General features: G+C 37.5%; 1 long non-coding RNA gene across 1 annotated transcript in view; it reads right to left on the bottom strand.

Annotated features, from left to right (window-relative positions):
• Positions 1-6,621, bottom strand: part of LOC109253286 (uncharacterized) — a 34,089-nt gene extending 27,468 nt beyond the window's left edge. The window contains exon 1 of the long non-coding RNA XR_002074318.2: positions 6,544-6,621. This is a non-coding gene — a long non-coding RNA (uncharacterized LOC109253286). The remainder of the gene's footprint in view (positions 1-6,543) is intronic.
• Positions 6,622-12,441: the final 5,820 nt, after the last annotated feature.

The following is a 12,441-nucleotide window of genomic DNA, read 5'->3' as shown; positions in this document are numbered from 1 at the left end:
AATTGTTTTGCATCTCTTCCATAAACCTATTATCTCTTTTCACTGTTTGATGGTATCCTATTTGCATTTGACTCCCTGCCACCTAGCGTAACATCATTTAACAAATATTCAATGAATTAATGAATGGATGACTTGATAAAAGGCCTGTATTATAAATACACATTTTGGGTAAATAGAATAAATCCTCCCCTCTCTCCCATCCTCATACTTCTGCTCTCATTTTTTTTCCAACCATGCCAACCTGAACTCTGAAACTTACTATTACCCTCTCCTTTGCCCATGCCTTCCTACAATCACATTTTCTTACTCTTACCTCTAAGTAATCCCAGATTAGTGATCTCAGAAACTTAAAGGACAAATAGAAAACTTCTAAAGCACAAATAGAAAATTTAAAGCAGCACTGAAGTTAAAGATCTAACAGTAACCTTTACCCCATGCTTTCTCTAGGGAGACAATATTCAAAAGGAAATATATCACCAATATATCATCAATAAAACAAAAGACAGTGGGTATCATGGGTGGTTATGCTCCCAGTAGTAGTATTTCTTAAGACATTCTTAGAAGGCTTGATAATAAAAGAGATTTAAAACACAACAAACGTTCAATTTCATGCACTTTCAACTGCATTATCAGCACTACCTTCATCACCAAAAATTATTAAAACCCAGGACACATCACGAGCAGCAGAGAGAAAATCATGAGGCCAGTGCCTCTGAGGATCAGAGTTGCAGGGACAAACATCACAGTTGTCAAGCAGTTATCCACAAATGAGACATTTGTCAAGTGGGAATTGATCACCCCTTTTTTTAATACAAAGAGAGATTACAGAACTGTGGAATATTAAAGCAAGCAGCCCAAGAGACAAACTGACTTGCCTAAGGTCACTCAACAAATGGCCAAACCAGAATTTGATTCATACTTGAACTCAATTTCTAATTCCTCATAATGCATGTTTTCTACTAACCAAAGTCTCTGTAGGGAAGATTACCCATGCACATGCACACATGCAAATTCTATTCATATTAAGGTGTGTTTCCTTTTTTCCTTATGGTAATAACAAGAATTAAAAGCTCTTTGATTATAAAGTAAACTTCAATTTTTCCTTCTTGATAGGTTTTCAGGTTTTCCTCTAAAAGTATTTAAAAGTACTACTCAAGTTGTTCTTAGTTGTCTAGAGTGGTTTATGCTGCCATTAGCTTCTATAGCACCATCATTAGAAAAATGGGCTGTACTTCTTCTTAAATCTCCACATGCAGCCAAAATTGGGTTGCTTTAAAGGGCAAGATGTCAAAAGCAGATAAAGCCTTTGTACTGTAATGAGCATAATGATGAATAATGGTACTTATGTGCAATAAATGATGCCCTGCCCATAAACAGCCTTTCCACCCAGATACTCTATTTAATTCAATAATATATTCCAGGTAATTTGTGGAACTAGATGAGAAATTACCTCAACCAAGAAGACTAACTGTGGAATTTACTAAAACATACCATGTTGAAAATAATTAATGGAAGCAGAGTTTGCAGAAGTAAAATTATGGCATTAAAAAACCCCATTACATGAATTCTTCTTCCAAGTGGCCTGCCTCATAGCAGCTGTAGAAATAAGGGCATTGTGGCAATAAAATGATGTTGGTAATAAAAGACATGCTAATAATATCCATGTGCCATAGTATTCAGTGCTTTTGTGTTTGTTTCAGGAAAAGAGACGATAATCAATATAGTAGCCTATCTGGACTACTTCAAAATCCAGCTGATTCCCTTACTAACTATATTCCATAGAACAAACAGACAAATGTAAATCCTATCACATCATTCCTCTTATCAAACTATGTTATGGTTTCCCACCAAAATCTGAATAATCCAAAATCCTTACCATGCCCTATAAGACTGTAACAGGACCTATCTTAGGCCTACCTCTCTGACATTGTCTCCTACTACTCTCCCCACTCTACTATACCATGTTAGTTATACTTGCTATATTGACAGTTCTCAGATACTCTAAACTATCCCTGCTCAGAACTTCTGTTCTTTCCACAGAACTAATTTTTGCATAGATTGCTTCTTTACCACATTCAAGTATCTACATATATATCACCTCCAACTTCTGTTTCCAGCAATGCAGCAAACTAGGTATCTTGAAAAAACGCCTCCCCAGTAGAGCTAAAAATGCTAGATAATATATTTTAAATATTTTAATGCACATTATTTCAATGTATTATTTTTATATTATGTATTAATTTGTAACGATAGATACTATATTTATAATAGTTAACTGATAGTAAATTACCTCACCAGAATGCTAGATAATATATTTTTAAATATTTTTAATGCATAGTTTAATGGAAAAGTTTTTTCAATCCCAGAAACCAAAATGTTAAGCAAAAACATTAATCTCAAGAGGTAAGAGAACATTGGAAACAGTATTTTGTAATTAATGTTTTTGCTTAAACATTTTGGTTTCTGGTGTTGAAAAAAACTTCTCCCATGGGGAGTTCTATAGTATGAAAGCACCATATGGTTATCCCATGAGAGGCAAAATGTTCTGACTTTTTTTAAAGACCAAGCTTGTATTTATTAATTCTTTACATCAAGTATCTTCCTCATCAACAAATTTTTAACTGGAGTTTTACAGCCATGTTAACACAAATAATTTAGGCATAATTTAAAGCTTTATTATTTTCATTGTTCATTTTAATTTTTTCTATATATTTTTAACATGTGCTGTTTTTTAATGTTTTATTATTATTTATGCCAAATAGAAAACTATAGGAAATGTACCAGATATTGATATGCTCACTACTGAGATTAAATCTCTATTAATATATTGCTTCTATTTAATATCCTCTTTAGATTATCTTTATTTTCAAAGAAACAAAACACTACAAATACAACTACAGTCCCACTTTCCACCCCTATCTACCCAGAAATAACACCCCACTTAAAATGAGTATTAACAAACTTATACATATTTTGTTCTTCTTTTGAGTAAACTTGCTAAATGTTTGGTACCATATCTATACTCAACCTTTTTTTTTTTTTTAACCTACAAGTTTTTGAGATTTGTACACATTGACACATTCAAATCTAGTTCATTCATTTCATTCTTATGCTTCCCACTGGACCAAACTACAACGTATTTTTTCATGTACAAATATCTTTGTACATGCCTCCTTGAACAAGAGTTTCTCCCTGATAAGCAAGCCCCAGTAGCAGAAACGTTGAGTTACAGAGAACATGCATTGTCAATTTTATTTGCTAGTTCTAAATTGCCTTCCAAAATTATACCCATTGCCCTCCCTCCAGTCCTGCATTAGTGTTCTTATTTCTCCACATTATCACTAACAGTTGATATTAGCAAAATTAATAAATATGAAAATATAAAATGTTATATCTTTGTTTTAATTAACATTTTCTAATTCCTAAAGAGGCTGGACATCTTTACATATATTTATTGGACATCTTTCTTCCTCTCTGAATTTACTATTACATCTTTTGGCAATATTTCTTTTGATATTTTCAATTTCTAAAAGCATTTTATATATTCTGGACATAGATATTTCATTGGTAATATGAGTTGCAGCTGTTTTCTCTGTGACTTGTGTGTTCATTTTTTTTTTTACGTTTTATCATGCAGAAGTTTTTTGTCTTAATGTAGGAAAATGTATAAATATTTTCCTGTTTGCGCTTTGCATTTAAGAATTATCTACTAATGGCATAAAGAATACCTCCCATTTTTTTATTAAAAGTTTTAGAGCTTCTTTTGGTATTTATTTAAAAAAATTTTTTTAATGTTTGTTTATTTATTTTTGAGAGACAGAGTGTGAGCAGGGGAGGTGCAAAGAGAGAGAAAGACACAGAATCTGAAGAGGCTCCAGGCTCTGAGCTGTCAGCACAGAGCCCGACACGGGGCTTGAACTCACAAGCTGTGAGAGCATGACCTGAACCAAAGTCAGATGCTTAACCAACTGAGCCACCCAGGCGTCCCTGGTATTTAGATTTTTAACCTCACTGGAATGTATTTTTGTGAATGATGTGGTATGGAAATCTAAATTTATCTTGTACTCTTACATAGCCAGTATCTTCAGAAGTATTTGTTAAATAGTTCATCCTTTCCTATGGATTTTATCAGCTCTCAAATATAAAGCTCCCAAATATACATTGGTCTGATTTCAGTCTCTCTATTCTCTAGCAGTCTATTTGTCTATCTGCCCAAGTACCTCACGGTTTTAAACAATACATTTTCATATTACTGCCTAGGATCTGATAAAATGACTCATTGACCTTTTGTTGTTTTTTTCCTAGTCACTAAGGCTAATAGACTTTTGTACCCTGCCCCTTACATCAGTCAAAGGCTTCAGGCTGCCCCCTGGATGAGAGGGCAAAACTTCCAGGGCATTTCTGGGTAAGGTGGCTCCGTGAGCCTAAAGGCAATTCTCTGAAGTGTGTAGTCATAAGCCATTAGCAGCAAATACTTACAGCAGTGGAAAGATGGGTGAATAGTAGAAGGGATCTGGGTAGGTTTCTGGTACTGGGTCTCAAAAGTAAATAGATGGCACATTCAAATTGGGATAATTTATTTTTTTTTAATTTTTTTTTAACGTTTATTTATTTTTGAGACAGAGAGAGAGCATGAATGGGGGAGGCTCAGAGAGAGGGAGACACAGAATCTGAAACAGGCTCCAGGCTCTGAGCTGTCAGCACAGAGCCCGACTCAGGGCTCGAACTCACGGACCACAAGATCATGACCTGAGCTCACGGACCACAAGATCATGACCTGAGCCGAAGTCGGCCGCTTAACCGACTGAGCCACCCAGGCGCCCCTCAAATTGGGATAATTTAAAGACAGCGTATTTGCAAAGAGACTATAAATGTGTGTTTAGGGTTAGGAAAACTACAAGGGATAGAGGTGTTACTATTTCAAAAACTGGGTGGGGGTGAGGGGGGGCAGAGGGTAATGGCATAGAGCAGTTACTGGAACCATGAAAGTTTCATGAAGAGAAAGTTGCTTTGAGAGAAGTAATGACCTTCATCAGCCCAGAGTGACTACTGGTGGGGAAGGGAGGGAGGTTTAGGAAAATAAATACCCCAATTTCATTCTCTTTCCTCCCTCTGACCTCCTGCTGGACTCTCCATTTGCTAAGCTCAATGGGAAGCCAGAGGAAGTTTTTAATACACTGCATATAGAACAACCCCCTGGAGGAGAGCTCAATGGGAAGGATGGAAATGAATGCGGACATTGTTTTCCATAAAGGCAAATAAAAGATGTTTCAGACAAACAAATGTCACCTTCTCTGAGCAATCTTTTCAACCATGCTATCTAAAATAATGTGCCTCTGGGGTGCCTGGTTGGCTTGGTTAGGTTTCCAACTCTTGATTTAGGCTCAGGTCATGATCTCACAGTTCGTGGGGATGCTGGGCTCTGTGCTGAAAGCATGGAGCCTGCTTGGGATTCTCTGTCTCTCTCTCTCTCTGCCCCTCCCCTGCTCACCTGCATGTGCTCTCTCTCTCTCTCTCAAAGTAAACTAGAAACTAAATTAATTAATTAATTAATTAAGGTGCCTCCAATCTCTGTCCTTTGTCACTACCCCAACCCCCTACTCAGCTATCTCCCTTCAAAGCACTTATATTTACATGAAATTATATTAAAAATTTCCACAATAATGAAAAAGCAAACCCAAGATAGCTGGGCAAAGTACAAAAATAAATAATTCACTAAACAAAAGTATAAATGTTTAACCACATTAATAGTCAAATAAACAAAACGCATTTTAAAATACATAATTTTTTACCTATCAAATTGACATATATTTTTTTTAATTTTATGATGTTTATTTTTTGAGAGAGAGAGAAAGTGCAAATCCGGGAAGAGCAGAGAGAGGGAGACACAGAATCTGAAGCAGGCACCAGGCTCTGAGCTGTCAGCAAACAGCCTGAGGCGGGGCTTGAACTCACAAACCATGAGATCGTGACCTGAGCTGAAGCCCGGCGCTTAACCGACTGAGCCACCCAGGTGCCCGGACAAATATTTAATACGGCAATTTCCAATGATATGGTTTGAGGAAAATACCTAAGGCCGGAGTATAAAATTGGTGAAATATTTCTTAAGAGTAATTTGAGAATTTCTATCAAAAAATTTTAAGATGTTGTTTTACCCAGGCATTCCTCTCTTAGGGATGTACTGTGGGAAATAATTCAAGATGTTCCCAAAGATGACAGTTATTTACAATGGCTAAAAACTGCCAACAATCTGTCCAATAACAGGAAATAGTTTATCGATGTTTCCCAAAATGTGTTCCTTAGAGCACTAGTGTCATAAGATTCTGCTTGAGAAAGAGTTCCACAGTAATTAAGTGTGGGAATTCCCTTGGAATGAAAGGAAAAATTTACAAGCCAGGCTCACGTGACATAAAAGCTAAGCGACTACGTGGGTTCATAGTGAGTTCAAAATTCTAAATTTCGTCTTATTAGCCCTGAGTGCCAACCATCAGAACTAACAGAAGCAGGTCCACTATGAAGGCGTTTAGCCCTCCACAAAAGTACCTTGTGGTCAGGTGGAGGGGTGACCCCCCCGCTACAGCCACAGCGACCTCCGACTTCTGTGCTTTTGGCTCTCCCGACTAGAGCCTAGCCAGCCAAAGGACACCACACCACGCAGGCGCAGGAGCAGGCGCAGGCGCAGCGAGCCGCCAGTAGCGAGGCCAAGCCACGCCCCCTGCCCTGCAGCGCAGTTACGCCTGGGCGGGGATTTGACAGCAACTTTCGGTCATCGCACTACAGACGGTAGTGTGCCCTTTCGGGTCTTCAGCCCAGCACGCACACTGAAAGTCTGACTGGTGAGTTCTGATGTCTGCAATACGGGGCAAAGTTAACTAATTGGTTCACTAATTAAACGGATTGATTATCATTTTAACTGAAATTCATTTTTATGTTTTACATGAGATAATTCATTGTGTCGTTTGTTACCCATTTAGAATTTTAAAAGAACGAACATTTATTATTTCACAGTTTCTGTGGGTCAGGAATCTGGGCACAGCCTAGCTGGATGGCTCAGACTCAGTCATGAAATTGCAGGCAGGCTGTCAGCTAGGTCTGGGTTCACTTGACCCGGGAAGGTTCAGTTTGGAAGCTTACTCCTGTCATTGGCATGATGCAGTTCTTCACCAGCTGTTGGCTGAAGGCCTCCTTCTGTTCCTATCCATAGGACATACCCAATATGGCAGGCAGCTTCTCTCAGAGTAAGCAAGAAAGAGTGCAAGAGCCTAAGAAAGAAGCCACAATCTTTTTGTAACCTAATCTCAGAAGTGACATCTCATCACTTTTGCCATATTCTGTTAGAATCCAGGCACTAGGTGCAGCTCACACTCAAGGAGAGGGGTTACACACAGGCAGAACACCAGGAGGTGGGGATCACTGGGGCCCTTTAGCTGCTGCCTGTTACAGTCATTAACATGAAAGCCCTTGAAATTCTTAAGCGACTAAGACTTGCTAAGTAGCCCCTTCTCTAATCACAACGGAGATCTGACAGAAGGGTGGAGGAAGGGGCCACAAAGAGATACTGAATTTGTGAAATAGATGGGTAGATACCTAACATTGGGTTTTTTTTCCAATTTAGTTTGGTGAAGATTTTCACTGACTGGAGGAGGTTCTTGGGGCCCCGGGGAAGGAAAATGGGAGTGGATGGGTACTGACAGGAAAGGCAAAGGGTGGAGAAAAGAGAGAAAAGGTCTCAGAAACAATTTTCCCAAGGGCTAATTCAGCTTTATCACAGCAGTGTCACTTCAACCCATTCTGGGCTCATTTCTGGTGCAAATAATCTAGGCCTCTTGTGACTCATCTGCTTCCTCCTGCTTTTATGTACATTTTTTGTCATGTCTTGCTCCTTTGTACCTTAAGAAAATTCAGAAAGGAAAGAAAAGCTGGCAATATTCAAAGCAATCCAGTATTTTATTGCACTTAATCTCCAGAGTGAAAGAATAACGTTCTCCACTCTTGTTTCCAATGCCTATGTAGTTACACAGATAATTGGATAAGTTAACGGGGAAACTCTAAATAATTGCACAAGTCAGCACAATCAATTGAGGAATTAAAAAAAAATTGTTTTGACCTTAAATCCCTCAAATGTGGGACCTCAGTCAATTTATTTGTCAATAAATTGGTACCCCTCTTTCTCAACATTTGTGGGAATACTGTTTTTCCTCCTGAATTGACACAAACGATCTCATCCTTCCACCTACAATTTACTCAGTGAGACATATGAAAGTGGGGTCTATTTTTGGCTCCCTAGCAAAGCTGCTAAAGGGTATAATCTTTTTCTCTGCCCTGCCTGGGATGGACTAGGTGCCATAGGAGGTCTTTTCTATTTCTAATTTTTACAACACCTTTCAGCAAACAGCAGGTAAACAATTTTAATACAAGGCCATTTTCATTATGTGTCTGCTAGAGAATATGTCCCTGCATTAAAATAAACAGTAATAATATAAAAAAAGTTTGCTCATACAATAATAGCAACCTTCCTAAATTACAGTGATTGTGCCACCCAGCAGTATAATACAAAATGTGGTTTTTATCCCAAAAGACACAGAATTTATTATTTTCCACCTACCTGGCATTTTAGAGCACTTGGAACCAGGTTTCTGAAAGAACAATTCAGTACATTAGCTCTCAAATACAAAAAATATATTTTCAGCATTGAAATGACTCATTTAAAGCAGCACTTCAACAAAATGCTGTCCACCCTGCCCTGGTAATTATGTCACGTCTGGTGTATACTAATTTACACAGTGTATTGTTTTCCTGCGTAATTAAGGCTATTAAGCCGAATTCTGAGGCTGTGGTTAATTAATTAAACAAGCACGCAGAGAAGTTACTGACAGAGTCAGAGCCTTGTTTCCACTCTCCTGGTGGGCAAGATGCTAAAGAAATGGCTGTCACCTGGGACTCTCCCTCAGTCACAATTTTCTATTCACAGGGAAAAGTACAAAAGTCATTTCCCAAAAAGTAGACATTTCAATTCATTGCCCCACAATCTCTCACCACGGAATCACCAAGCATGACATAGTATTTAGAAATAAAAGCATATAATGAAACTGATTACCACTTCTCCATACTTTCATCAAAGTGAAGGGTGTTCCAATATACTTGCTTTGGGTTACCTTCAGATACTATCTCTTCATGGATTATAAACTAGATTAAGTCAGGGGGAGGTGCTTTGTACAGACTTTTCATTCTTTTCAAGGTGCTTTCTCCAGACTTTTCATTCTTTTCAAATTCATCCAGAATAGTAGATCTAAGCATTCTTTGTGTCAGCCATGAACACATATGAGAAAATCCTAACTGGCTTGGGTTTCACAATCCTTAAACAATTGTAACATTTCTAATTTTTTTTACACCACACCAATGCTGTGCTTTCCACCCAGTGCACTAGCCCAGGACACTGCCCCCAAAGCACTGGAGAAAAGTGGGATACCCAGAAGCAATGATCTTCAGTATCTCTTTTTCAGTTATGTAGCCTTTTCAAACATGTCCTTAAAAACTAATCTTTAGACATCTCTTTCAAATGTTCTGGTTTTTTTTTTAACTTTTTATAAATGTAAATTTGTATTACAAAATAAATATTTGTATTTCACAATGACTCCATATTTGGAAAATGTTAACTTCTCTCTTTCAACTATTCATAGTGATTATTTGATTATTACTAATCATTGCAGGAGTAGTTATCGAATCTTACTACTGTTACTGTGTCCAAGAACCCAGATCTTCAGGAGAAGTGGGGAACCCACTGTATGAAGAAATGCTATAAATCAGATAAATGCCAGTGTATGGTACTATTCTGTGTATGTTCTGGCAACATAATTAGGAGATCAAGTATAAGACAATTCAGAATTCTTTAATGCACTTAAAATCACTGTCATGAAGCAATGGATGGCAAATTTGCATGTGAAAGGAGTGTGAACAGCATGTAGGAAGAATTGTGAAATTACTATAGTATTTATTATTATAACTTGGTGTCATGCTAGTCTCATTTTAGAATGAACTATAAGAATGGATTAAATTAGTGCCATTTTCTTTCCTTGTTAACATCTTTGTCACAAGAGCAAGCTGTCAGAATTTTATCTAAAATAGGCCATGGATTATTCCTCATGATAGTTGGCCATTTCTAAACTGTGGCTTTGATTGGTTGTTCTTACCCCTGTCCATGCAGACATGTAGGTTGAACACAGGGAAATAATAATCTTTTAAGAAACTAATCAGGTTGCAGACACCCTGATAAAGGTAGGAAGGACAGTATTATGTTACGATTTCAAAACAGCCTTTGCTCATAAAACATTATCTTCCGAGAAAATGCTTTTGACTATTGCTAAAAAAAATACTCTTTGACACATGACTTTAGAATAAGGACTACTCAGAGATGTGTAATCTTACTAGTATTTCTCCAAGTTTTTTAACTGTCAGAAGATAATGTACAATGAACATTTCTCTCAGGGGTCAGGAGCACCATGGTCTAGTCAACTTTAAGATAAATGGTGATCAGAATTTGATGATTTGTTACTTTCTTCCTGTGTCTTTATCTCACTCATTGGTCCCCTAGGCCTCAGTTTCTACATATAATGTGGAAGCTCTATTAGTACAGCTTTTTCAGAGAAACAGAACCAGTGGGATATAAAAGGAGATTTATTCTGAAGAATTGACTCACCCAATTACGGAAGCTGAGAAGTGCCATGACCTGCCTTCTGTGAGCCGAAGACTCAGGAAACCCAGCGGTGTAATTCAGTTCAAGTACAAAGGCCTAGGAAACAGGGCAGCTGATGTAAATCTCAGTTGAAGGGCAAGAAAAAAGGTGATAAGCCCACCCACTTTCGGGAAGGTTAATCTACTTCACTGAGTCCACTGATTCAAATGCTAATCTCATTCAGCAACATCCTCACCGACACATCTAGAAATAATGTTTAACCAGATATATGGGCATCCACTGATTCAGTCAAGCCAACACATAAAACTATCACAGATGCCCCTTTCCACTATGATTTTCCTCCCTGCCAATTCCTCATAACAGGGGTTACTATAGGTCTTGGTTTGCCTGGGACTGTCCCACTTTATGCCTGTTGTCTTAGTTAAACTATTAGAAGCATTTTCTTTCACTCTCAAAAGTACCCCAGCTTGAACAATACATTATATGATCATACAATCATAATACTTTCTAAGAGCCTCTCTGAGACTCATCACTGTTTATATTTTACTACATAGATATGTCTTTATATTTTACTACATAGATAGCTCCCTTACTAGACTGATTTGAGGACAGAATCTAGCTTCACTCATCATTTTGGTTATCACAGGGCCTTGTACAGAGTATATACCTAATAAATATTTTTTTAATTAATGAAAATATAGAGTGCTAAATCACTACAGTGCCCAAAACTATAGTCATTAACAGTTTTGAAAAACTAGTATCTAGAAGAAGATAGCCTTATTTTATACTGAGTAGATCAAACCCCACTTGAAACATCTGTGTAGTAGGTGACAAGGCTTCTGGGTAGGATTTTCATGTGTACCTTAGATGAGAGCACCCAGCTAAGGAAGCGAGTGCAGCTAGCATTCAGCCTTACTCCATTTGTCATTAATATATGTTCTATTTGGTCTAGTGGAGACCTGCTACCTAGTTTCCAGAGGTCAACACAGGTTTTATAGGACCTGAAACTTAAATAGTTTGGTGTGGGGGTGGGGGGGCGGGAGCACTTTCAGAATAAACAAAAAAAACTTATGAATACAAAACTAGGTATGAAGGTCAATACTTATTTAGAATAAGAAGTCAAATTTGGAAAAGTTATCAAAGTATCACAAAATTCATAGGAATAATGCAATACTTTTGTTATTTATCTGTTTGGCATACCTCTATAATACTGTTTCTCCTGCTTTTTGGCTACAGAAACTTTTTCTTAAAGACTATTATATTATTTCTTTTTTAAGTAATCTCTACCCCCAACATGGAGCTCAAACCCACGACTCCCAACATCAAGCATCTCATGCTCTACCAACTTAGCCAACCAGGCACCACTGGCTACAGAATACTTAAGTGATTTTTTGGCATGTGGTACCCCTTTCCCCAGTGCCATCTGTTGAAGAGACTGTTCTTTTCTCATTGAATGGCCTTGGAGCCCTTGTTGAAAATCAACTGTCCATATACATAAAAATTTATTTCTGGGCTCTCAATTCTATTCGATCAGTCCATATGTGTATCATTATGCCAGTAACACACTGTTTGGATTACTATATCTTTGTAGTAAGTTTTGAAATCAAGAAATATGAGTCTTCCACTTTGTTCTTCTTTTTCACAATTATTTTGATTATTCAAGGTCCTCTGAAATCCTATATATTTCATTTCAATTTTCAAATCAGGACTAAAGCAGCTAGAGTAATTTAACTGTATACAGAAGTGAT

Source organism: Panthera pardus, unplaced genomic scaffold (genome assembly GCF_024362965.1).
Source record: "Panthera pardus isolate Hobbes unplaced genomic scaffold, ASM2436296v1 HiC_scaffold_24, whole genome shotgun sequence".
Lineage (NCBI taxonomy): Eukaryota > Metazoa > Chordata > Mammalia > Carnivora > Felidae > Panthera > Panthera pardus.
Note: the sequence above shows the minus strand (reverse complement) of the source record. Positions and strands in the feature narration are given on the sequence as shown.